A 26514-nucleotide genomic window follows, 5' to 3' on the forward strand; every position below is an offset into this window, starting at 1 on the left:
GGACAGGAAGAGGCAGTAGGAGCTGGGACACAGAGAGGGGAGAGTGTATATGTGCAGGGAGGCAAGTAGCCACTGCACTAGGCCAGAAGTCTCCCCTTAGGCCCCAGCTAGGCCCTACTCACCCTCAGCTTGTGGCTGCTACAGGGACGCCCCCTAGGATAGGGACAGGGTTCTGTAGAGTAGCTTAAGTGAGGGCCCAGCCAGAAAAAGCAAATATCCTGGCCACTGTTGTTTGAAGGTGGATTATCCTCTGTAGTGTCAGAGGCAGAGACTGTTCAGTGGTGGATCACACCGTGCGGGAGCCATCCATCACAGAGGTGGACGCGACGTGGGATCGTCCTTCAGGAAAAGGATCCCAAGTACAGATCATCTGCGAGCCCGGGTGTGGACACACCCAGCAGGTACAGTCAAGTCACCAAGTGCACCAACTATCCACCTCATCTTAGTGGGCAGCGCTGTTCCTCACTTGGGTGAGGTTGTAGGACTCTTGGGACACTTGGGTAGATGGTGGTGGGGTTACGGCCTAGTGAGGCCAGTGTTACAGGGTGACCTTCACGCTGGTGATATTCTGGTGTATGTGGTTACTGTATGTGGGTCCTGTGTCAGGGGTTATTCTATACTCTAGGATCCTGCACAGGTGGAGGCGCTGCACCAGATTCGTAAGTGTATCACCCCAGGCTCTCCGTGGCAGAGGCTTAGGCTCCTGTGAGCCAACAGGTAGAAGGGCAGCACGAGTAGCTTTCTGTGTTCAGGACTACATGAGCATGATGTACCCACTGTACCAATAAATGGGTGAAGGGTGGAGGTAGTTGCCTGGGTGGGTGGTTAGGCCTCCTGGGTGGGTAGTGGAAGAGGGTGGGTTAACCCCTTAATTACTATGGCGGTTACTAACCGCTACGGTGATTAAGGGGTTAGGGGACATTAGATTGTCTTTTTTTATTGTACTGTATTGTTTGTGCATAAACAACAAAACAGGTAGCGCTAACCGCAATGAATGTAGTGTAGTAACTAATACGTTATACAAATTGTTAAACCATATATAAGGGGCTGCCTGGGACACAAAGCCTGACCCCCTGGTCAGGATAACAGTATGGACAGGGAATAGTTCCGTGGGCGCCTGTATATTCTACTACTATCAAAGGATATACGAAAGCCAAGCCTGTTGGCTGTGAAGAAACGTAGATCCTCACGATGGGCTTAAAAACAAAGAAAAAGCACAGCACATAGCGTAATACTGTTAAAAAGTTAAACAAACAACATTTAAGACAACATATAACAGCTGAAAACTGAATTGGTATTTTAGGACAGTAAAATCATTTAATAACAATTAATAATTAATATAATGCACAATTTACATGGACATATATTATTGAACAATAAAAAACCGAATAGATGGTTCTTGCACTCCGTAGCACCAAGGATGACGATAGCAATGCCTACTCACCAGATGGAATAGGTTTGCAGGCAGTGGATAATTTAGAGAGTATCCCCTCTCGTCTGTGTGTTGCTTTCTGCTCAACTGGCGTCTCCGTCGGCTCGTGGGTGCAGCTCATCAAGCGGGGACTCCTGCAGCACCGGGAAGGGCGCCCGAGCAGATAGAACGCAGCAACAGCTGATTCAGCACGATGTCAGCCACGGGCCACCGTCGGCTCGTCTGTCTGCTGCTCTCTGTTAGCTGGCGTCTCTGTCTGCTCGTAGATGTAACTTGTTAGCAGGAACTCCTGCAGTACGCCGGGAAGGGCGCCTGAATGAATGTTAGACCGCAACAGCTGATTCAACTCGTCGACGGCTACAAGAGTTGTTTAGTTGGCAGCACACACAGTTCACCAATGTGTGGGGGATACTGTACCAATGTGCTCGGGGCTTGAACCTCCACCCCGAGCACATTGGTACAGTATCCCCCACACATTGGTGAACTGTGTTTGCTGCCAACTAAACAACTCTTGTAGCCGTCGACGAGTTGAATCAGCTGTTGCGGTCTAACATTCATTCAGGCGCCCTTCCCGGCGTACTGCAGGAGTTCCTGCTAACAAGTTACATCTACGAGCAGATAGAGACGCCAGCTAACAGAGAGCAGCAGACAGACGAGCCGACGGTGGCCCGTGGCTGACATCGTGCTGAATCAGCTGTTGCTGCGTTCTATCTGCTCGGGCGCCCTTCCCGGTGCTGCAGGAGTCCCCGCTTGATGAGCTGCACCCACGAGCCGACGGAGACGCCAGTTGAGCAGAAAGCAACACACAGACGAGAGGGGATACTCTCTAAATTATCCACTGCCTGCAAACCTATTCCATCTGGTGAGTAGGCATTGCTATCATCATCCTTGGTGCTACGGAGTGCAAGAACCATCTATTCGGTTTTTTATTGTTCAATAATATATGTCCATGTAAATTGTGCATTATATTAATTATTAATTGTTATTAAATGATTTTACTGTCCTAAAATACCAATTCAGTTTTCAGCTGTTATATGTTGTCTTAAATGTTGTTTGTTTAACTTTTTAACAGTATTACGCTATGTGCTGTGCTTTTTCTTTGTATTTAAGCCCATCGTGAGGATCTACGTTTCTTCACAGCCAACAGGCTTTGCTTTCGTATATCCTTTGATAGTAGTAGAATATACAGGCGCCCACGGAACTATTCTCTGTATTGTTTGTGGCAACGGAGGACATGGACGGTGATGAGGATGAAGACGGCCTTCATCGTGACAGCCTGGCAGGGGTGAGTGCAAGATTTATTAACTTTTTTTCAGCTTGTTCATGTTGTATTTTAAATGGACAAATGCACTATTATCCATATATGGATAATATTAATTTTGGCCATTATTGTACTGTATGTGTTAGGGGGCAGGGGGCGGGGTGTGTGTATTTATTTAAAAGTGTATATATATTTATAGGCACAGGATTGGTACTGCAGGCAAGCAGGGACCACCGGACACCTGCAGGGACCCCGGACACCCGCGGGGATCACCTGAGGGCCACCGCCGGCGTATAGTATCATTCCTGTGCATAAAAAAAAGATATTTTATGTATGTTAGAGGGGTATAGGGGTTGTTGGAGGCATAGGGGGTGGGTGCCTAGTAGATATTGCAAGGTTTATTGGGGCAATTGCCTCCAATAAAGCGGCTATTGTGCCTTAACCCCTTCATTGCCTTAGCGGATAGCCGCTAAGGTAATGAAGCTGCTTTAATGTATTTTTTTTTTAAATAGTGTGCGGGAGCAGGGGGTCTCCTGAGCTGAACCGCTTTGATTTATGGCTCAGGGACCCCCTGCTTCCCGAGTTACAGGCCCCAGTATGGGGCATCGGGTGCCAGTATCACCGCCATTTTTAAAGCGTCCACATCACGTGACATGCAAATTATGAAGGAGATACCGGCACCCCATATCTGGGTCTGTAACTCGGGAAGCAGGGTGTCCCCGAGGCTGAAATCAACGCGGTTCAGCTCTGGAGACCCCCTGCTCCCGCACACTATTAATAAAAATTATATTAAAGCAGCTTCATTACCATAGCTGATAGCCGCTACGGTAATGAATTATTGTTTATTGTTATTGGTGGTTTGATACTTGTGTAGATGAGCAGGGGGTCTCCTGAGCTGAACCGCATTGGTTTCAGCCTCGGGGACCCCTTATTTCATGAGATACAGGCCCCGTTATGAGGTGCCGGTATCCCTCTGCAGGATTTAAATCCCACGGTCACGTGACGCGGGCGCTTTAAAAGCACAGGGGATACAAGCACCCCATAACTGGGCCTCTTTATCATGAAGTAGGGGGTCCCCGATGCTGAAACCAATGCGGTTCAGCTCAGGTGACCCCCTTCACATGTACAGTAGTATTATAATTTATAGTTATACAGTACGATTGCCTGTAAGAGCCTTGCATGGAGACGCAGCGTCTTCATGCAGCTCTTACAGGCGGCTTTATTTTCTATCAGCTATCGCGCTTTACTAGTTTAAGCACGAAAGCAGGGGAAAAAACAGCTCGCGCGATACAGCAATTTTGTGATCGGCCTTAACAAAATGACATGCCATGCCCTTGTTAGTGAATTCCGCCTCTGGCTTCATTTTGTTATGTACGATCACAAAATGCCTATGCGAATGCAAACGCTCACTGCTTAGTGCGTAGCCCCCAGTATCTCTGCAGATAATGGTAAAGATAGGCGATTTTTTTTCCAGTTTGAATTTGTAGAGAAATTTACATTTCTTTGCAAATTAAATTTATTTTGGACAAAGTCGCTGCTCCCGCTCTATATAGTTATATATATATATATTAAATCTGATTGTGCTTACACTCTATTAAAGGAAAGCAAATTTAACTTTGAAGGTTGCTTTTTTGAGCTTAAATTTTTATATATATATATATATATATATATATATATATATATATATATATATATATATATATATAGGCAATACGATACCGTGTGGCGACGAATATCAGAGGCAGCACTCCAAATGGTTGTCAAAAGAATATTAACAAGAGATCATTTATTTGGAGTGCTGCCTCTGATATGCGGCGCCACACGGTATCGTATTGCCTATTTGTACCATATAGGATTTGCACCCACCTTATTGATTTCCCAGACGGAGTGCCTATTGTTCTTTGTTATATGCTATACAGGAGGTGGAATTTAGTACGTTTGTGCTGTTTTTGAACTCCGTAGGTTTGCAAAGAATTATACGTTGGTCTGAAAGTTCATGGCCCGCGGCACATTCACTTTCCTACCCAGCCCTCCATGCACGGCATTGGCAGTGGCAGCGAAGTAGAAGGAAAGACTGCTTATGTGTTCGAAACTTTGGTATTGCCATTCATTTTTTTGCAACACCGTGTGCCTGGATGCTTTCCTTCTACTTCGTTATCTCCCTGGTGTAGTACAGGATCTTCCCCATCTCCAAGAGCACCGGCAATTGATCTATATTAGTGTGCCTGTGCTATTACAGTGTGCCTGTGACCCTCTCTGCGTTCATTGGCAGTGGCTGCTTTACTCTATAGAACTCACTGTTCTATTGCAGCCTCCGGAGCTTCCCGATGGAAAACGGCTCTCATTAGACAGAGAGCCCGTCTTATGGGAGATACCCTTCCAGCCCCCTCCACTTCATTCTCATCGTGCATCTGTCCCATCACCGTCTTCTCCTTTTAACCTCCTTCTTTTCCACCTCCTCAACCACATCCTCCTCTATCGACGATTCGTCCGTCAATGCGCGGATATATGTATTTATATATTCCACCTCTGTCGACGAATCCTGCAAGTCCTCCTCCGAACTACAAAAGAAGCCCAAGACCAATGACAGTGAGTATTATAAATACTTTTAGTCTTCTAGTGCCCATGTTTGCTATCCCAGCAACTACTCCTTCTTTACTACCTCTACTTATATCTATCATCTCTCTAATGCCTCACGAGTTACAGCTCCCCCTTACCACTAAAAAATACTTCCTGCCCAATGTCAGTCCTACTTCCCCCCAGCCTTCTGTCAGAGCTAGGGGCCACCCTCTTAAATATTGGGATTGCTGTCTTGCACACATTAGTTGCTCACACAGAACCGGGTTGAAAGCAGAAATCACTGAATTATGAAACAATTAACAGAAGAGGTACAACCCTCTCCCAACACCTCAGATTTACAATCTCACCCCAGATTTACAATCCTGTTGGGTTAAGTACTCACCCCCCAGCTAGAAATCGTGGATAATGTAGGGTGCCATGGAATTGGCACATATATTTGTCTACAAGGAAAGAGAGACCCCTGTGAGTCACCATAATCTGGCTGCTTCTGAAGCCCCTGAACAATACAGAATTTGTGAATGGATGCTGCCATTGGCATACATTCATTGTATCTCGCTGTGTTTGGCTCTCTGAATCACAGTAGATTGTTAGGTCCCTGGTTCAACAAGTTTATGTAGAAATGTTTCTGTTAGACAAATGAAAGGCAGTGAGTATGAAATATATTGCAACTGTGGTTCCTATGTATGTCTCTTAGAGTGAGAGAGTGAGTGAGTGAGAGAGTATGGCAGCACACACTGAAAAAAAGGCCTCAGCAGAGGCAGGTGTGGTGCACGGTAAATACTTACTGTCTGTAAGGATCCCTAGAGATACCGGCACAGCACAAGAGATAATCACATAAAATGGTTCTTTGGGTCCAAAATGCACACATATGCCCAGGGGACCGAAACATCTGGCATATGTGTGCATTTTGGACCCAATAAACCACTTTTGTGATTATCTTGTGTCGGTATATTGAATCTCTAGGGATCCTTACAAGGTATGGGCCTCATGCAGTAAGCGGCGAAAACGCACTTTCGGCAGGGGTTTGAACTCGCCATGTTTTTGGTGAGTTGCTCTCACGGTAGGCAGAAAGGCCCGAATACCTGCGAGAGCAACCTGAGCAAACATGGCAAGTTGCCGGTGGCGAGACGACCTGCCTGCCGAGAAGGGCTCCCCTGGCGAGATCTGCCTGCAGCATAGAGAGATCCGCCTCTCTCTGCGCAGATCTCGGTGGGAAAAAAATATTTTAAAATACATTTTTTATTAATAGTGTAGATGTGCAGGGGGTCTCCGGAGCAGAATCGCGTTGGTTTGAGGTCCGGGAACCACCTGATTCCCGAGATACAGGCCCCGTTATGGGGTGCTGGTATCCCTCTGCTTTGAGATGTCCCGATCAGGTGACCGTGGGATGTAAACAAAGCAGAGGGATACCGGCACCCCATAACGGGGCTTGTATCTCAGGAAGCAGGGGATCCCCGGACCTCAAACCAATGCTGTTCTGCTCCGGAGACCCCCTGCACATCTACACTAGTGTCAAAACACACATATCAAACAATAATTGATTACCGTAGCGGCTAGCCGCTATGGTAATGAAGCTGCATTAATGTAATTTTTATTAATAGTGTGCGCGTGTGTGTGTTGTATATTGCAATGTTTATTGGGGGCAATTGTCCCCAATAAACATGCTATTATGCCTTAACGAATATCCGCTAAGGTAATGAAACTGCTTTAATGTAATTTTTATTAATATTGTGCAGGAGCAGGGGGTCTCCTGAGCTGAACCGCATTGATTTCTGGCTCAGGGACTCCCTGCTTCCCGAGTTACAGGCCCCAGTATGGGGCATCGGGTGCCAGTGTCGTCGCCATTTTTATAGCGTCCACGTCGCGTGTGGCATGTAAACAATTGAGATAGTGGCACCCGATGCCCCATATCTGGGCCTGTAACTCGGGAAGCAGGGGGTCCCTGAGCCAGAAATCAAAGCGATTCAGCTCAGGAGACCCCCTGCTCCAGGACACTATTAATCAAAATACATTAAAGCAGCTTCATTACCTTAGCAGCTATTCGCTAAGGCAATGAAGGGGTTAAGGCATAATAGCATGTTTATTGCAATACGGCAGTTTTGTGATCGGCCTTAACAAAATGCCCTTCATTTGTTAGTGAATCCCGCCTCAGGCTTCATTTTGTTAAGTACGATCACAAAATGCCTATGCGAACGCAAAAGCTCACTGCTTAGTGCGTAGCCCCCAGTATCTCTGCAGATAATGGTAAAGATGGGCGATTTTTTTTAAGTTTGAATTTGTAGCGAAATTTACATTTCTTTGCAAAATAAATTTATTTTGGCCAAAGTAGCCGCTCTCGCTCTATATAGTTTTATATATATATATATATATATATATATATATATATATATTTTAAATCTGATTGTGCTTACACTCCAATAAAGGAAAGCAAATCTTACTTTTTTGAAGGTTGCTTCTTTGAGCATGCACACACACACACACACACACACACACACACACGAGCGCACACACACACAAGCGCACACACACACGAGCACACACACACACACGAACGCACAAGCGCGCACACACTAGCGCGCGCACACACACACTAGCAGTAGGCGAAATGTAGTACGTTTGTTCTGTTATTGAACTTCTTAGTTTACAAAGAATTATACGTTGGTCTGAAAGTTCATGGCCCGCGACACATTCACTTTCCTACCCAGCCCTCCATTGACAGTGGCAGCGAAGTAGAAGGAAAGACTGCTTATGTGGTCGAAACGTTGGTATTGCCATTAAATTAACTTTTTGGCAACACCGTGTGCCTGGATGCTTTCCTTCTACTTCGTGATCTCCCTGGTGTAGTACAGGATCTTCCCCATCTCCAAGAGCACCGGCAATTGATCTATATTAGTGTGCCTGTGCTATTACAGTGTGCCTGTGACCCTCTCTGCGTTCATTGGCAGTGGCTGCTTTACTCTACAGAACTCACTGTTCTATTGCAGCCTCCGGAGCTTCCCGACGGAAAACGGCTCTCATTAGACAGAGAGCCCGTCTTAAGGGAGATACCCTTCCAGCCCCCTCCACTTCATTCTCATCGTGCATCTGCCCCATCACCGTCTTCTCCTTTTAACTCCTTCTTTTCCACCTCCTCCTTCTCCACCACCTCCTCCTCCGTCGGTGATTCGTCCGTCAATGCGCGGATATATGTATTTATATATTCCACCTCCGTCGACGACTACTGCAAGTCCTCCTCCGAACTACAAAAGAAGCCCAAGACTAATGACAGTGAGTATTATAAATACTTTTAGTCTTCCAGTGCCCATGTTAGCTATCTAAGAAACTACTCCTTCTTTACTACCTCTACTTATATCTATCAGTGCCATCTCTCTAATGCCTCACGAGTTACATCTTCCCCTTACCACTTGCCAGTAACATATACTTCCTGCCCAATGTCAGTCCTACTTCCCCCCAGCCTTCTGTCAGAGCTAGGGCCCACCCTCTTAAATATTGGGATTGCTGTCTTGCACACATTAGTTGCTCACACAGAACCGGGTTGAAAGCAGAAATCACTGAATTATGAAACAATTAACAGAAGAGGTACAACCCTCTCCCAACACCTCAGATTTACAATCTCACCTCAGATTTACAATCCTGTTGGGTTAAGTATTCACCCCCAGCTGGAAATGGTTGACAGGGTCGGGCACCATTCTACTGGCTCATATATATGTCTACAAGGAAAGAGAGACCCCTGTGAGTCACTATAATCACACTGACTGCTTTTGAAGCCCCTGCACAATACAGAATATGTGAATGGATGCTGCCATTGGCATACATTCATTGTATCTCGCTGTGTTTGGCTCTCTGAATCACAGTAGATTGTTAGGTCCCTGGTTCAACAAGTTTATGTAGAAATGTTTCTGTTAGACAAATGAAAGGCAGTGAGTATGAAATATATTGCAACTGTGGTTCCTATATATGTCTCTTAGAGTGAGAGAGTGAGAGAGTGAGTGAGTGAGAGAGTATGGCAGCACACACTGAAAAAAAGGCCTCAGCAGAGGCAGGTGTGGTGCACGGTAAATACTTACTGTCTGTAAGGATCCCTAGAGATACCGGCACAGCACAAGAGATAATCACATAAAGTGGTTCTTTGGGTCCAAAATGCACACATATGCCCAGGGGACCGAAACATCTGGCATATGTGTGCATTTTGGACCCAATAAACCACTTTTGTGATTATCTTGTGTCGGTATATTGAATCTCTAGGGATCCTTACAAGGTATGGGCCTCATGCAGTAAGCGGCGAAAACGCACTTTCGGCAGGGGTTTGAACTCGCCATGTTTTTGGTGAGTTGCTCTCACGGTAGGCAGAAAGGCCCGAATACCTGCGAGAGCAACCTGAGCAAACATGGCAAGTTGCCGGTGGCGAGACGACCTGCCTGCCGAGAAGGGCTCCCCTGGCGAGATCTGCCTGCAGCATAGAGAGATCCGCCTCTCTCTGCGCAGATCTCGGTGGGAAAAAAATATTTTAAAATACATTTTTTATTAATAGTGTAGATGTGCAGGGGGTCTCCGGAGCAGAATCGCGTTGGTTTGAGGTCCGGGAACCACCTGATTCCCGAGATACAGGCCCCGTTATGGGGTGCTGGTATCCCTCTGCTTTGAGATGTCCCGATCAGGTGACCGTGGGATGTAAACAAAGCAGAGGGATACCGGCACCCCATAACGGGGCTTGTATCTCAGGAAGCAGGGGATCCCCGGACCTCAAACCAATGCTGTTCTGCTCCGGAGACCCCCTGCACATCTACACTAGTGTCAAAACACACATATCAAACAATAATTGATTACCGTAGCGGCTAGCCGCTATGGTAATGAAGCTGCATTAATGTAATTTTTATTAATAGTGTGCGCGTGTGTGTGTTGTATATTGCAATGTTTATTGGGGGCAATTGTCCCCAATAAACATGCTATTATGCCTTAACGAATATCCGCTAAGGTAATGAAACTGCTTTAATGTAATTTTTATTAATATTGTGCAGGAGCAGGGGGTCTCCTGAGCTGAACCGCATTGATTTCTGGCTCAGGGACCCCCTGCTTCCCGAGTTACAGGCCCCAGTATGGGGCATCGGGTGCCAGTGTCGTCGCCATTTTTATAGCGTCCACGTCGCGTGTGGCATGTAAACAATTGAGATAGTGGCACCCGATGCCCCATATCTGGGCCTGTAACTCGGGAAGCAGGGGGTCCCTGAGCCAGAAATCAAAGCGATTCAGCTCAGGAGACCCCCTGCTCCCGGACACTATTAATCAAAATACATTAAAGCAGCTTCATTACCTTAGCAGCTATTCGCTAAGGCAATGAAGGGGTTAAGGCATAATAGCATGTTTATTGCAATACGGCAGTTTTGTGATCGGCCTTAACAAAATGCCCTTCATTTGTTAGTGAATCCCGCCTCAGGCTTCATTTTGTTAAGTACGATCACAAAATGCCTATGCGAACGCAAAAGCTCACTGCTTAGTGCGTAGCCCCCAGTATCTCTGCAGATAATGGTAAAGATGGGCGATTTTTTTTAAGTTTGAATTTGTAGCGAAATTTACATTTCTTTGCAAAATAAATTTATTTTGGCCAAAGTAGCCGCTCTCGCTCTATATAGTTTTATATATATATATATATATATATATATATTTTAAATCTGATTGTGCTTACACTCCAATAAAGGAAAGCAATTCTCACTTTTTTGAAGGTTGCTTCTTTGAGCATGCACACACACACACACACACGAGCGCACACACACACAAGCGCACACACACACGAGCACACACACACACACGAACGCACAAGCGCGCACACACACTAGCGCGCGCACACACACACTAGCAGTAGGCGAAATGTAGTACGTTTGTTCTGTTATTGAACTTCTTAGTTTACAAAGAATTATACGTTGGTCTGAAAGTTCATGGCCCGCGACACATTCACTTTCCTACCCAGCCCTCCATTGACAGTGGCAGCGAAGTAGAAGGAAAGACTGCTTATGTGGTCGAAACGTTGGTATTGCCATTAAATTAACTTTTTGGCAACACCGTGTGCCTGGATGCTTTCCTTCTACTTCGTGATCTCCCTGGTGTAGTACAGGATCTTCCCCATCTCCAAGAGCACCGGCAATTGATCTATATTAGTGTGCCTGTGCTATTACAGTGTGCCTGTGACCCTCTCTGCGTTCATTGGCAGTGGCTGCTTTACTCTATAGAACTCACTGTTCTATTGCAGCCTCCGGAGCTTCCCGACGGAAAACGGCTCTCATTAGACAGAGAGCCCGTCTTAAGGGAGATACCCTTCCAGCCCCCTCCACTTCATTCTCATCGTGCATCTGCCCCATCACCGTCTTCTCCTTTTAACTCCTTCTTTTCCACCTCCTCCTTCTCCACCACCTCCTCCTCCGTCGGTGATTCGTCCGTCAATGCGCGGATATATGTATTTATATATTCCACCTCCGTCGACGACTACTGCAAGTCCTCCTCCGAACTACAAAAGAAGCCCAAGACTAATGACAGTGAGTATTATAAATACTTTTAGTCTTCCAGTGCCCATGTTAGCTATCTAAGAAACTACTCCTTCTTTACTACCTCTACTTATATCTATCAGAGCAATCTCTCTAATGCCTCACGAGTTACATCTTCCCCTTACCACTTGCCAGTAACATATACTTCCTGCCCAATGTCAGTCCTACTTCCCCCCAGCCTTCTGTCAGAGCTAGGGCCCACCCTCTTAAATATTGGGATTGCTGTCTTGCACACATTAGTTGCTCACACAGAACCGGGTTGAAAGCAGAAATCACTGAATTATGAAACAATTAACAGAAGAGGTACAACCCTCTCCCAACACCTCAGATTTACAATCTCACCTCAGATTTACAATCCTGTTGGGTTAAGTATTCACCCCCAGCTGGAAATGGTTGACAGGGTCGGGCACCATTCTACTGGCTCATATATATGTCTACAAGGAAAGAGAGACCCCTGTGAGTCACTATAATCACACTGACTGCTTTTGAAGCCCCTGCACAATACAGAATATGTGAATGGATGCTGCCATTGGCATACATTCATTGTATCTCGCTGTGTTTGGCTCTCTGAATCACAGTAGATTGTTAGGTCCCTGGTTCAACAAGTTTATGTAGAAATGTTTCTGTTAGACAAATGAAAGGCAGTGAGTATGAAATATATTGCAACTGTGGTTCCTATGTATGTCTCTTAGAGTGAGAGAGTGAGAGAGTGAGTGAGTGAGAGAGTATGGCAGCACACACTGAAAAAAAGGCCTCAGCAGAGGCAGGTGTGGTGCACGGTAAATACTTACTGTCTGTAAGGATCCCTAGAGATACCGGCACAGCACAAGAGATAATCACATAAAGTGGTTCTTTGGGTCCAAAATGCACACATATGCCCAGGGGACCGAAACATCTGGCATATGTGTGCATTTTGGACCCAATAAACCACTTTTGTGATTATCTTGTGTCGGTATATTGAATCTCTAGGGATCCTTACAAGGTATGGGCCTCATGCAGTAAGCGGCGAAAACGCACTTTCGGCAGGGGTTTGAACTCGCCATGTTTTTGGTGAGTTGCTCTCACGGTAGGCAGAAAGGCCCGAATACCTGCGAGAGCAACCTGAGCAAACATGGCAAGTTGCCGGTGGCGAGACGACCTGCCTGCCGAGAAGGGCTCCCCTGGCGAGATCTGCCTGCAGCATAGAGAGATCCGCCTCTCTCTGCGCAGATCTCGGTGGGAAAAAAATATTTTAAAATACATTTTTTATTAATAGTGTAGATGTGCAGGGGGTCTCCGGAGCAGAATCGCGTTGGTTTGAGGTCCGGGAACCACCTGATTCCCGAGATACAGGCCCCGTTATGGGGTGCTGGTATCCCTCTGCTTTGAGATGTCCCGATCAGGTGACCGTGGGATGTAAACAAAGCAGAGGGATACCGGCACCCCATAACGGGGCTTGTATCTCAGGAAGCAGGGGATCCCCGGACCTCAAACCAATGCTGTTCTGCTCCGGAGACCCCCTGCACATCTACACTAGTGTCAAAACACACATATCAAACAATAATTGATTACCGTAGCGGCTAGCCGCTATGGTAATGAAGCTGCATTAATGTAATTTTTATTAATAGTGTGCGCGTGTGTGTGTTGTATATTGCAATGTTTATTGGGGGCAATTGTCCCCAATAAACATGCTATTATGCCTTAACGAATATCCGCTAAGGTAATGAAACTGCTTTAATGTAATTTTTATTAATATTGTGCAGGAGCAGGGGGTCTCCTGAGCTGAACCGCATTGATTTCTGGCTCAGGGACTCCCTGCTTCCCGAGTTACAGGCCCCAGTATGGGGCATCGGGTGCCAGTGTCGTCGCCATTTTTATAGCGTCCACGTCACGTGTGGCATGTAAACAATTGAGATAGTGGCACCCGATGCCCCATATCTGGGCCTGTAACTCGGGAAGCAGGGGGTCCCTGAGCCAGAAATCAAAGCGATTCAGCTCAGGAGACCCCCTGCTCCCGGACACTATTAATCAAAATACATTAAAGCAGCTTCATTACCTTAGCAGCTATTCGCTAAGGCAATGAAGGGGTTAAGGCATAATAGCATGTTTATTGCAATACGGCAGTTTTGTGATCGGCCTTAACAAAATGCCCTTCATTTGTTAGTGAATCCCGCCTCAGGCTTCATTTTGTTAAGTACGATCACAAAATGCCTATGCGAACGCAAAAGCTCACTGCTTAGTGCGTAGCCCCCAGTATCTCTGCAGATAATGGTAAAGATGGGCGATTTTTTTTAAGTTTGAATTTGTAGCGAAATTTACATTTCTTTGCAAAATAAATTTATTTTGGCCAAAGTAGCCGCTCTCGCTCTATATAGTTTTATATATATATATATATATATATATATATTTTAAATCTGATTGTGCTTACACTCCAATAAAGGAAAGCAAATCTTACTTTTTTGAAGGTTGCTTCTTTGAGCATGCACACACACACACACACACACACACACACACACGAGCGCACACACACACAAGCGCACACACACACGAGCACACACACACACGAACGCACAAGCGCGCACACACACTAGCGCGCGCACACACACACTAGCAGTAGGCGAAATGTAGTACGTTTGTTCTGTTATTGAACTTCTTAGTTTACAAAGAATTATACGTTGGTCTGAAAGTTCATGGCCCGCGACACATTCACTTTCCTACCCAGCCCTCCATTGACAGTGGCAGCGAAGTAGAAGGAAAGACTGCTTATGTGGTCGAAACGTTGGTATTGCCATTAAATTAACTTTTTGGCAACACCGTGTGCCTGGATGCTTTCCTTCTACTTCGTGATCTCCCTGGTGTAGTACAGGATCTTCCCCATCTCCAAGAGCACCGGCAATTGATCTATATTAGTGTGCCTGTGCTATTACAGTGTGCCTGTGACCCTCTCTGCGTTCATTGGCAGTGGCTGCTTTACTCTATAGAACTCACTGTTCTATTGCAGCCTCCGGAGCTTCCCGACGGAAAACGGCTCTCATTAGACAGAGAGCCCGTCTTAAGGGAGATACCCTTCCAGCCCCCTCCACTTCATTCTCATCGTGCATCTGCCCCATCACCGTCTTCTCCTTTTAACTCCTTCTTTTCCACCTCCTCCTTCTCCACCACCTCCTCCTCCGTCGGTGATTCGTCCGTCAATGCGCGGATATATGTATTTATATATTCCACCTCCGTCGACGACTACTGCAAGTCCTCCTCCGAACTACAAAAGAAGCCCAAGACTAATGACAGTGAGTATTATAAATACTTTTAGTCTTCCAGTGCCCATGTTAGCTATCTAAGAAACTACTCCTTCTTTACTACCTCTACTTATATCTATCAGTGCCATCTCTCTAATGCCTCACGAGTTACATCTTCCCCTTACCACTTGCCAGTAACATATACTTCCTGCCCAATGTCAGTCCTACTTCCCCCCAGCCTTCTGTCAGAGCTAGGGCCCACCCTCTTAAATATTGGGATTGCTGTCTTGCACACATTAGTTGCTCACACAGAACCGGGTTGAAAGCAGAAATCACTGAATTATGAAACAATTAACAGAAGAGGTACAACCCTCTCCCAACACCTCAGATTTACAATCTCACCTCAGATTTACAATCCTGTTGGGTTAAGTATTCACCCCCAGCTGGAAATGGTTGACAGGGTCGGGCACCATTCTACTGGCTCATATATATGTCTACAAGGAAAGAGAGACCCCTGTGAGTCACTATAATCACACTGACTGCTTTTGAAGCCCCTGCACAATACAGAATATGTGAATGGATGCTGCCATTGGCATACATTCATTGTATCTCGCTGTGTTTGGCTCTCTGAATCACAGTAGATTGTTAGGTCCCTGGTTCAACAAGTTTATGTAGAAATGTTTCTGTTAGACAAATGAAAGGCAGTGAGTATGAAATATATTGCAACTGTGGTTCCTATGTATGTCTCTTAGAGTGAGAGAGTGAGAGAGTGAGTGAGTGAGTGAGAGAGTATGGCAGCACACACTGAAAAAAAGGCCTCAGCAGAGGCAGGTGTGGTGCACGGTAAATACTTACTGTCTGTAAGGATCCCTAGAGATACCGGCACAGCACAAGAGATAATCACATAAAGTGGTTCTTTGGGTCCAAAATGCACACATATGCCCAGGGGACCGAAACATCTGGCATATGTGTGCATTTTGGACCCAATAAACCACTTTTGTGATTATCTTGTGTCGGTATATTGAATCTCTAGGGATCCTTACAAGGTATGGGCCTCATGCAGTAAGCGGCGAAAACGCACTTTCGGCAGGGGTTTGAACTCGCCATGTTTTTGGTGAGTTGCTCTCACGGTAGGCAGAAAGGCCCGAATACCTGCGAAGAGCAACCTGAGAAAACATGGCAAGTTGCCGGTGGCGAGACGACCTGCCTGCCGAGAAGGGCTCCCCTGGTGAGATCTGCCTGCAGCATAGAGAGATCCGCCTCTCTCTGCGCAGATCTCGGTGGGAAAAAAATATTTTAAAATACATTTTTTATTAATAGTGTAGATGTGCAGGGGGTCTCCGGAGCAGAATCGCGTTGGTTTGAGGTCCGGGAACCACCTGATTCCCGAGATACAGGCCCCGTTATGGGGTGCTGGTATCCCTCTGCTTTGAGATGTCCCGATCAGGTGACCGTGGGATGTAAACAAAGCAGAGGGATACCGGCACCCCATAACGGGGCTTGTATCTCAGGAAGCAGGGGATCCCCGGACCTCAAACCAATGCTGTTCTGCTCCGGAGACCCCCTGCACATCTACACTAGTGTCAAAACACACATATCAAACAATAATTGATTACCGTAGCGGCTAGCCGCTATGGTAATGAAGCTGCATTAATGTAATTTTTATTAATAGTGTGCGCGTGTGTGTGTTGTATATTGCAATGTTTATTGGGGGCAATTGTCCCCAATAAACATGCTATTATGCCTTAACGAATATCCGCTAAGGTAATGAAACTGCTTTAATGTAATTTTTATTAATATTGTGCAGGAGCAGGGGGTCTCCTGAGCTGAACCGCATTGATTTCTGGCTCAGGGACCCCCTGCTTCCCGAGTTACAGGCCCCAGTATGGGGCATCGGGTGCCAGTGTCGTCGCCATTTTTATAGCGTCCATGTCGCGTGTGGCATGTAAACAATTGAGATAGTGGCACCCGATGCCCCATATCTGGGCCTGTAACTCGGGAAGCAGGGGGTCCCTGAGCCAGAAATCAAAGCGATTCAGCTCAGGAGACCCCCTGCTCCCGGACACTATTAATCAAAATACATTAAAGCAGCTTCATTACCTTAGCAGCTATTCGCTAAGGCAATGAAGGGGTTAAGGCATAATAGCATGTTTATTGCAATACGGCAGTTTTGTGATCGGCCTTAACAAAATGCCCTTCATTTGTTAGTGAATCCCGCCTCAGGCTTCATTTTGTTCAGTACGATCACAAAATGCCTATGTGAACGCAAAAGCTCACTGCTTAGTGCGTAGCCCCCAGTATCTCTGCAGATAATGGTAAAGATGGGCGATTTTTTTTAAGTTTGAATTTGTAGCGAAATTTACATTTCTTTGCAAAATAAATTTATTTTGGCCAAAGTAGCCGCTCTCGCTCTATATAGTTTTATATATATATATATATATATATATATATATATATATATATATATATATATATATATATATATATATTTTAAATCTGATTGTGCTTACACTCCAATAAAGGAAAGCAAATCTTACTTTTTTGAAGGTTGCTTCTTTGAGCATGCACACACACACACACACACACACACACACGAGCGCACACACACACAAGCGCACACACACACGAGCACACACACACACGAACGCACAAGCGCGCACACACACTAGCGCGCGCACACACACACTAGCAGTAGGCGAAATGTAGTACGTTTGTTCTGTTATTGAACTTCTTAGTTTACAAAGAATTATACGTTGGTCTGAAAGTTCATGGCCCGCGACACATTCACTTTCCTACCCAGCCCTCCATTGACAGTGGCAGCGAAGTAGAAGGAAAGACTGCTTATGTGGTCGAAACGTTGGTATTGCCATTAAATTAACTTTTTGGCAACACCGTGTGCCTGGATGCTTTCCTTCTACTTCGTGATCTCCCTGGTGTAGTACAGGATCTTCCCCATCTCCAAGAGCACCGGCAATTGATCTATATTAGTGTGCCTGTGCTATTACAGTGTGCCTGTGACCCTCTCTGCGTTCATTGGCAGTGGCTGCTTTACTCTATAGAACTCACTGTTCTATTGCAGCCTCCGGAGCTTCCCGACGGAAAACGGCTCTCATTAGACAGAGAGCCCGTCTTAAGGGAGATACCCTTCCAGCCCCCTCCACTTCATTCTCATCGTGCATCTGCCCCATCACCGTCTTCTCCTTTTAACTCCTTCTTTTCCACCTCCTCCTTCTCCACCACCTCCTCCTCCGTCGGTGATTCGTCCGTCAATGCGCGGATATATGTATTTATATATTCCACCTCCGTCGACGACTACTGCAAGTCCTCCTCCGAACTACAAAAGAAGCCCAAGACTAATGACAGTGAGTATTATAAATACTTTTAGTCTTCCAGTGCCCATGTTAGCTATCTAAGAAACTACTCCTTCTTTACTACCTCTACTTATATCTATCAGTGCCATCTCTCTAATGCCTCACGAGTTACATCTTCCCCTTACCACTTGCCAGTAACATATACTTCCTGCCCAATGTCAGTCCTACTTCCCCCCAGCCTTCTGTCAGAGCTAGGGCCCACCCTCTTAAATATTGGGATTGCTGTCTTGCACACATTAGTTGCTCACACAGAACCGGGTTGAAAGCAGAAATCACTGAATTATGAAACAATTAACAGAAGAGGTACAACCCTCTCCCAACACCTCAGATTTACAATCTCACCTCAGATTTACAATCCTGTTGGGTTAAGTATTCACCCCCAGCTGGAAATGGTTGACAGGGTCGGGCACCATTCTACTGGCTCATATATATGTCTACAAGGAAAGAGAGACCCCTGTGAGTCACTATAATCACACTGACTGCTTTTGAAGCCCCTGCACAATACAGAATATGTGAATGGATGCTGCCATTGGCATACATTCATTGTATCTCGCTGTGTTTGGCTCTCTGAATCACAGTAGATTGTTAGGTCCCTGGTTCAACAAGTTTATGTAGAAATGTTTCTGTTAGACAAATGAAAGGCAGTGAGTATGAAATATATTGCATCTGTGTCCTATGTATGTCTCTTAAGCTGCGTCCAGGGTGGCGCTGAGCTGGTGCGGGCGCTCACGCTCGCCACGATGAGACACATTGAGACAATGTGTGTGGCCTGCGTGAGCTCCCTCCTGCGCGTGCCCGTGAGTTTCAAGAGTTTCAAAATTGTGAATCTGCAGCTCCGACTTCAGATCACATGACCTACTTCACCCAATCAGAGGACAGCAAGGCAAAACCAATACAATACAAGCATCGGGAGCTTGTATTGCATTGCATTGCTTGCTGTCCTGACACGAAACAGGGGGAGGAACACACGGGGGGGGGGGTACACACACGAAACGGGGGGGGGACACGAAACGGGGGGGGGACACGAAACTGAAAAAAGAGAGATGTGAATGGGGGGGGGGGGGGTAAAACGAAGTGGTGGTGCGAGGGGGGTAAAACGACGTGGTGGTGCGAGGGGGGTAAAACGACGTGGTGGTGTGGGGGGGGATAAAACAAAGTGGTGGTGGTGGTGGGGGCAAACGGGGTGGTGGTGGGGCCAAATGGGGTGGTGGTGGTGGGGGGGCAAACGGAGTGGTGGGGAGCAAACGGAGTGAGGGGGATGGGGGGAGTGAGGGGAAAGGAGAGAAGGGGGAGAGAGGGGAAAGGAGAGAAGGGGGAGATAGAGGAGAAAGGAGAGAAGGGGGAGAGAGAGGGGAATGGAAAGAACGGGGAGAGGGGAATGGAGAGAGAGGGGAAAGGAGAGAAGGGGGGAAAGGAGAGAAGGGGGAGAGAGAGGGGAAAGGAGAGAAGGGGGAGAGAGAGGAGAAAGGAGAGAAGGGGGAGAGAGTGGGGAATGGAGAGAGGGGAAAGGAGAGAAGGGGGGGAGAGAGGAGGGAAGGGGGGGAGAGAGGAGGGAAGAGGGGGAGAGAGGAGGGAAGGGGGGGAGAGAGGGTAGGGTCGGGGGGAGAGAGGGTAGGGTCGGGGGGAGAGAGGGGAGGGTCGGGGGGGAGAGGGAAGGGTAGGGGAGAGGGTCGGGGGGGAGAGAGAGGGTCGGGGGGAGAGAGGGGAGGGGGAGAGAGGGGAGGGTTGAGGGGGGAGTCAGGAGGGAGGGGCGGGAGAGAGCGCAGGGGGGGCGGGAGGGAGAGAGCGCAGGAGGGGTGGGAGAGCAATGGGGGGGAGAGAGGGGGGGTGGGAAAGAGAGAGGGAGGGGGGAGAGAGAAAGCGAGGGGGAGAGAGAGCAGGGGGAGAGAAAGAGGTGGGGGGGGAAGGCAGGGGGAAAGAGGGGGGGAGTGGGAGAGAGAGGGGATATATATATCCCCTCTCCCCTGAAGAAGTCCCTGTATAGGACGAAACGCGTAGGGTTAGGAACACTACGACTACACTTATTTAGTCTTTATCCCTCCTAACTCCTTGCCCAGATAGTTAAAACTTAGCACCTTTTGGTACAATAACATTTACTATCGTCGGCCTCCATTAAGCCACGGAACTCAGACCGGTGTCTGAAGTCACTCTCCCGTGTATTGCGAGATTTGGAGAGGTGGGGAGCCAGACAGCAGCATAGGTGTTTGGAAGCAACTCAGCATCTGAGCGTTCCACGTGGATTCCAGAGGAAGCTGAGACTCAACACTGCAGCTTGGAGAGGACTTGATTCCTACATGCCTTTAAAATCTGCTACTTTGTAAGTAGCCGTCTTCGTTTTGCGTTGTAGACCAATACAAACGTACTTCACCATATCTGCCTTTCTGTTTATTTCACAGGATTCCAATCATCATTTCCACCAATTGAACTTTCATTGATATTCATATATTAACTTGATATAGTTAATTTAACTGACTTTGCGCCTGTGTTTTTCTCCTTATATATATACTGTCGCGGCCGAGCTTATTCTAACATTTGCCCGGTCTCGGCCACGGCAGATACCGGGCGCGCGCCAAGTTGTCCCGCATGCGCGCCGGAGCCTCGGAGGATTGGTCCTCCGATCGAGGCATCCCCCTCCCCTCTCCGGGTCCCCCGGAGCCCCCCACCACCATCCCCCACATTAGAGCAACCCAGAGCTCCCTCGGGGGGCCCTAGACACGCTTGCCATGCGCGCACGCTCCCGATGAAGCGTGATCGCACATCGATGACGCGCGGCACGCTGAGGGAAAAAAATGAGAAAACCGGCACACCACGCGGCTTGCGGCTCTAGCCGTATTAGAATAAACTGTGTCGCCACTGTATATATATGCATATACATATGTATATATGTTACAGTAATAGATGCCCCCCCCCCCCCCGTCCCACTGACACGCCCCCCCCCCACGCGCTCGCAAATTTCCTAAAGAGAAAGCGCCCTGAGAGGCGAGAAACGCGTCAGGGGATACTCTGTGCTTTTTATATTGGCTTTCATGCCTCAATAAAGTATTTTATATCAGCATATACCAGCCTCAATTTCCAGTTTTGCTGTGCCCGAATTTTTCCATTCAACTATTTTGCTATCCCATTCGGGGCACGCCCAGGGACGGCATGCATTCAATTTCCGTGGCTTCCGGTTTGGTGGTTGGCCGACGGTTCAAGTAGCAAACAAGGAGTGATCACTGCGGTCCCGGTGGAAAGAGACACAGGCTGCCAGATACCAGCGCATGGCGGGTCGCAGACGGATGACATCATAGCGTCGCCACTTCCCGTGGGGTCTGGAGCAGGAGGTTGGCAGCGCTGTTTGGAGCCTTCCGAGTCATCGACTGCCTTCACGCCGGATTGATGATCATCATCCAGGACATCTGTATTCAGCTAAGTGCCCCCCCCCCCCCTTTCATTCACAACATTCTTTTGCCTGGATGCCTCTGTATACACCGCGTAATAGGCATTATACACCAGTCTTGGTGCTTTCGCCAGACACGGAGAGGCTCATCAGGTTATACTCCTAGGGGGTAACACACACTGGATTGTAGGTCTTATTACAGATGGACTATCATTCACCGTGGCCTTATACACCCATTACTAGTCATTTTGCCGTCCCGTTACTTTATCTACATGGTCCCTCAACTTCACCACATCCGCTGTCTATGCATTGGAGCACACGGAGGGGAGCTCCTCTACCCATTTTTTCAATTTGGCTTATTAGCGCAAGCCCGCTCGCTCCGCTCTTCCCTTCACCCTGGACGCAGACTTAGAGTGAGAGAGTGAGAGAGTATGGCAGCACACACTGAAAAAAAGGCCTCAGCAGAGGCAGGTGTGGTGCACGGTAAATACTTACTGTCTGTAAGGATCCCCAGAGATCCAATATACCGGCACAGCACAAGAGATAATCACATAAAGTGGTTTATTGGGTACAAAATGCACACATATGCCCTGGGGACTGAAACGTCTGGCATATGTGTGCATTTTGGACCCAATAAACCACTTTTTGTGATTATCTCGTGTTGGTACTGTATATTGAATCTCTAGAGATCCTTATAGACTATGTATGCTCACACACACACACACAAACACACACACACAAACACACACACACACACATATATATATATACACACACACACACACACACACACACACACACACACACAATGTTGGAACACAGCCGCTGCATCTCCTAGAGCCAATATCTTTGCTGCAATTGTTCCCAATGTACCGGAGTCTGTTACTCAGGGAGACGCAATAAGAAGACGTAGGAAGGAGGTACAGGATACACTTTTTAAAGTGAAACTTCTTTAGCGGCACCTTCCACATCAGCAAAATTCCCTGGAAGTGAATGCAGTTGATTGATGTGGAAGTCAGTGGTGATGGAAGTGACGTCACTGCTGGCAGATGAGGCCGTCAGTGTTGCCAGTTGCCAGCAGGAGTCACCAGAGAGGAGGAAGGCAGCGAGACAAACGCACACCTCTCTCCGAGATCCGGGCGCTGTGGCTCCGCCGGGGAGAGGAGACAGGGAGGGGGGCTGCTCCGGTAATGGGGAGTTGAGCGCGCCGCATCACCGAATCCCTGCATTCCCTGCAGCCCCCCCAGTGAGCCGCTGAGCACCCCGTGTCCCTGTACCCCAACCGAGCAGTACACAGCTCCACCGGGGGAGAGAGTGGGGGCTGCTCCGGGGCACTCGGACAGACCTCCCCCTCCCCATGTCTCCGTACCGCCGCCGTGGGGGGGATGGGGGGGTGAAGGGGCGGGGGGCTGCTCCAGCTGAAGACACAGCCATGTCTCAAGCTCCGCCGGGGTGGGGGTTGGGTGAAGAGAGTCAGGAGATAGTTGGGCAGAACACTGAGAATGACACACACACACACACTGACCGACACACACGCACACACACACTGACACACACACTGTGAGAGACGCACACACACACACACACACACACACACACACACACACACACACACACACCACACACCACACACCACACACACCACACACCACACACACCACACATACACACACACACACTGACCGACACACACGCACACACACACTGACACACACACTGTGAGAGACACACGCACACACAAACACACACACTGACTGACACACAGACAAACACACTGACTAGGGTGACCAGATTTTGAAAATGAAAAACTGGGACACATAAAAATTATTAATACAACAAATTACATTATTAAAAAATGAATGTTATGATATTTAGCTCATAGTGTCACCACTGATGCTGTATTACTCATTCTACCTCTTCCCATTCTCTCTCTACCTTCTCCCCATTCCCTCTATCCCCTCCCTCCCCATTTTCTCTCACCTTCCCCCCCCCCACCATTTTCTCTCACCCCCACCAGTCTATCTCCCTTCCCTCACCCCCAGTTTCACTCCCTTCCTCCCCACATTCTCTCTCCCTTCCGTTCCCATCCTCTCCATTCCCTCCCCTCATTTTCTCCCATCACCCCATTCTCTCTCTCTTCCTCCGCTCCTCCATTTCTCTCTCTCAATCCCCTCCTCTATTCTCTCTCTCTCCCGTCCATTCTCTCTCCACCCTCCTCCATTCTCTCTACCCATTCTCTCTCTGACCTGCACACACACAGCCACTCATCTGCACAGACAGACCTGCACTGCCACTGACCCTGCACAGACCCTGACCCTGCACAGATCCCGACCCTGCACAGATCCCGACCCTGCACAGATCCCGACCCTGCACAGATCCCGACCCTGCACAGATCCCGACCTGCACAGCCAGTGACACAGACCCTGACCCTGCACAGACACTGACCCTGCACAGACACACTGACCCTGCACAGACACACTGACCCTGCACAGACACACACTGACCCTGCACAGACACACACTGACCCTGCACAGACACACACTGACCCTGCACAGACACACACTGACCCTGCACAGACACACACTGACCCTGCACAGACACACAATGACCCTGCACAGACACACACTGACCTGCAGACACACACTGACCCTGCACAGACACACACTGACCCTGAACAGACACACACTGACAGTGCACAGACACACTGACACTGACCCTGCAGACACACACTGACCCTGACACACTGACCCTGCACAGACACACACTGACCCTGCACAGACACACACTGACCCTGCATTGAGGCACTGACCCACTGACCCTGCACTGAGACACTGACCCTGCACTGACACACTGACCCTGCACTGAGACACTGACCCTGCACTGAAACACTGACACACTGACCCTGCACTGACCCTCTGACACACTGACCCTGCACTGACACACTGACACACTGACCCTGCACTGAGACACTGACCCTGCACTGACACACTGACCCTGCACTGAGACACTGACCCTGTACTGAGACAATGACACACTTACCCTGTACTGACACACTGACCCTGTACTGAGACACAGATACTGATCATGTACTGACCCTGTACTGACACACTGACACCAGCTCTGAGGAGCAGCTGCAGGGGGGGGGTTGTATGTGTCCTACCTTTCACTGTGGAGCTTGGTTGGGGGGAAGCCATCTTGGTGGGGGGGGGGGAGGAATCCACCTCACTTCCGGTTCTCACTGCTGAGGCTCCCCTGTCACTAACCCCGCCCCCACCCTCTGCAGCAGCAGTCAGACCGCCTGTGCTTTCCTCCCTGCATTATTGCTCTTTGCTGCCCCCACCTTCTCTGGTCAAAGCCGGGACAGCTACAAAAAAACGGGACATTTAAAGTAAGTCAGGCAGCCAGGACAGACCTTAAAAAAACGGGACTGACCCGGCTAAACCGGGACATCTGGTCACCCTAACACTGACACACACACACACACACACACACACACACAATGTTGGAACACAGCCGCTGCATCTCCTAGAGCCAATATCTTTGCTGCAATTGTTCCCAATGTACCGGAGTCTGTTACTCAGGGAGACACAATAAGAAGACGTAGGAAGGAGGTACAGGATACACTTTTTGAAGTGAAACTTCTTTAGCGGCACCTTCCACATCAGCAAAATTCCCTGGCAGTGAATGCAGTTGATTGATGTGGAGTCAGTGGTGATGGAAAGTGACGTCACTGCTGGCAGATGAGGCCGTCAGTGTTGCCAGTTGCCAGCATGAGTCACCAGAGAGGAGGAAGGCAGCGAGACAAACGCACACCTCTCTCCGAGATCCGGGCGCTGTGGCTCCGCCGGGGAGAGGAGACAGGGAGGGGGGCTGCTCCGGTAATGGGGGGTTGAGCGCGCCGCATCACCCGCAGCTCCGAATCCCTGCATTCCCTGCAGCCCACCCAGTGAGCCGCTGAGCACCCCGTGTCCCTGTACCCCAACCGAGCAGTACACAGCTCCACGGGGGGAGAGAGTGGGGGCTGCTCCGGGGCACTCGGACAGACCTCCCCCTCCCCATGTCTCCGTACCTCCGCCGTGGGGGGGGTGAGGGGGTGAAAAGGCGGGGGGCTGCTCCAGCTGAAGACACAGCCATGTCTCAAGCTCCGCCGGGGTGGGGGTTGGGTGAAGAGAGTCAGGAGATAGTTGGGCAGAACACTGAGAATGACACACACACACACACTGACCGACACACACGCACACACACACTGACACACACACTGTGAGGCACACACACACACACACACACACACACACACACACACACACACACACACACACACACACACACACACACACACACACACACACACACACACACACTGACTAGGGTGACCAGATTTTGAAAATAAAAACTGGGACACATAAAAATTATTAATACAACAAATTACATTATTAAAAATGAATGTTACTGTATGATATTTAGCTCATTCTACCTCTTCCCATTCTCTCTCTACCTTCTCCCCATTCCCTCTATCCCTCCCTCCCCCATTTTCTCTCACCTTCCCCCCCCCACCATTTTCTCTCACCCCCACCAGTCTATCTCCCTTCCCTCACCCCCAGTTTCACTCCCTTCCTCCCCACATTCTCTCTCCCTTCCGTTCCCATCCTCTCCATTCCCTCCCCTCATTTTCTCCCCATCACCCCATTCTCTCTCTCTTCCTCGCTCCTCCATTTCTCTCTCTCAATCCCCTCCTCTATTCTC

At 48.3% G+C, this 26514-nt stretch overlaps 1 long non-coding RNA gene across 3 annotated transcripts in view; it reads right to left on the reverse strand.

The window, feature by feature from the left end:
* LOC142488007 (uncharacterized) overlaps positions 1–18975 on the reverse strand; it is a 32556-nt gene extending 13581 nt beyond the window's left edge. For 2 of the 3 annotated variants that reach the window (XR_012799384.1, XR_012799382.1), the window contains exons 1-9: positions 18735–18975; positions 18088–18374; positions 15424–15515; positions 14777–15044; positions 12152–12243; positions 11505–11772; positions 8892–8983; positions 8245–8512; positions 4992–5713 (exon numbers count right to left, since the gene is read on the reverse strand). This is a non-coding gene — a long non-coding RNA (uncharacterized LOC142488007). The remainder of the gene's footprint in view (positions 1–4991; positions 5714–8244; positions 8513–8891; positions 8984–11504; positions 11773–12151; positions 12244–14776; positions 15045–15423; positions 15516–18087; positions 18375–18734) is intronic. The other variant, XR_012799383.1, reaches the window with a different exon arrangement.
* Positions 18976–26514: the final 7539 nt, after the last annotated feature.

Source organism: Ascaphus truei, chromosome 1 (assembly GCF_040206685.1).
Source record: "Ascaphus truei isolate aAscTru1 chromosome 1, aAscTru1.hap1, whole genome shotgun sequence".
NCBI lineage: Eukaryota > Metazoa > Chordata > Amphibia > Anura > Ascaphidae > Ascaphus > Ascaphus truei.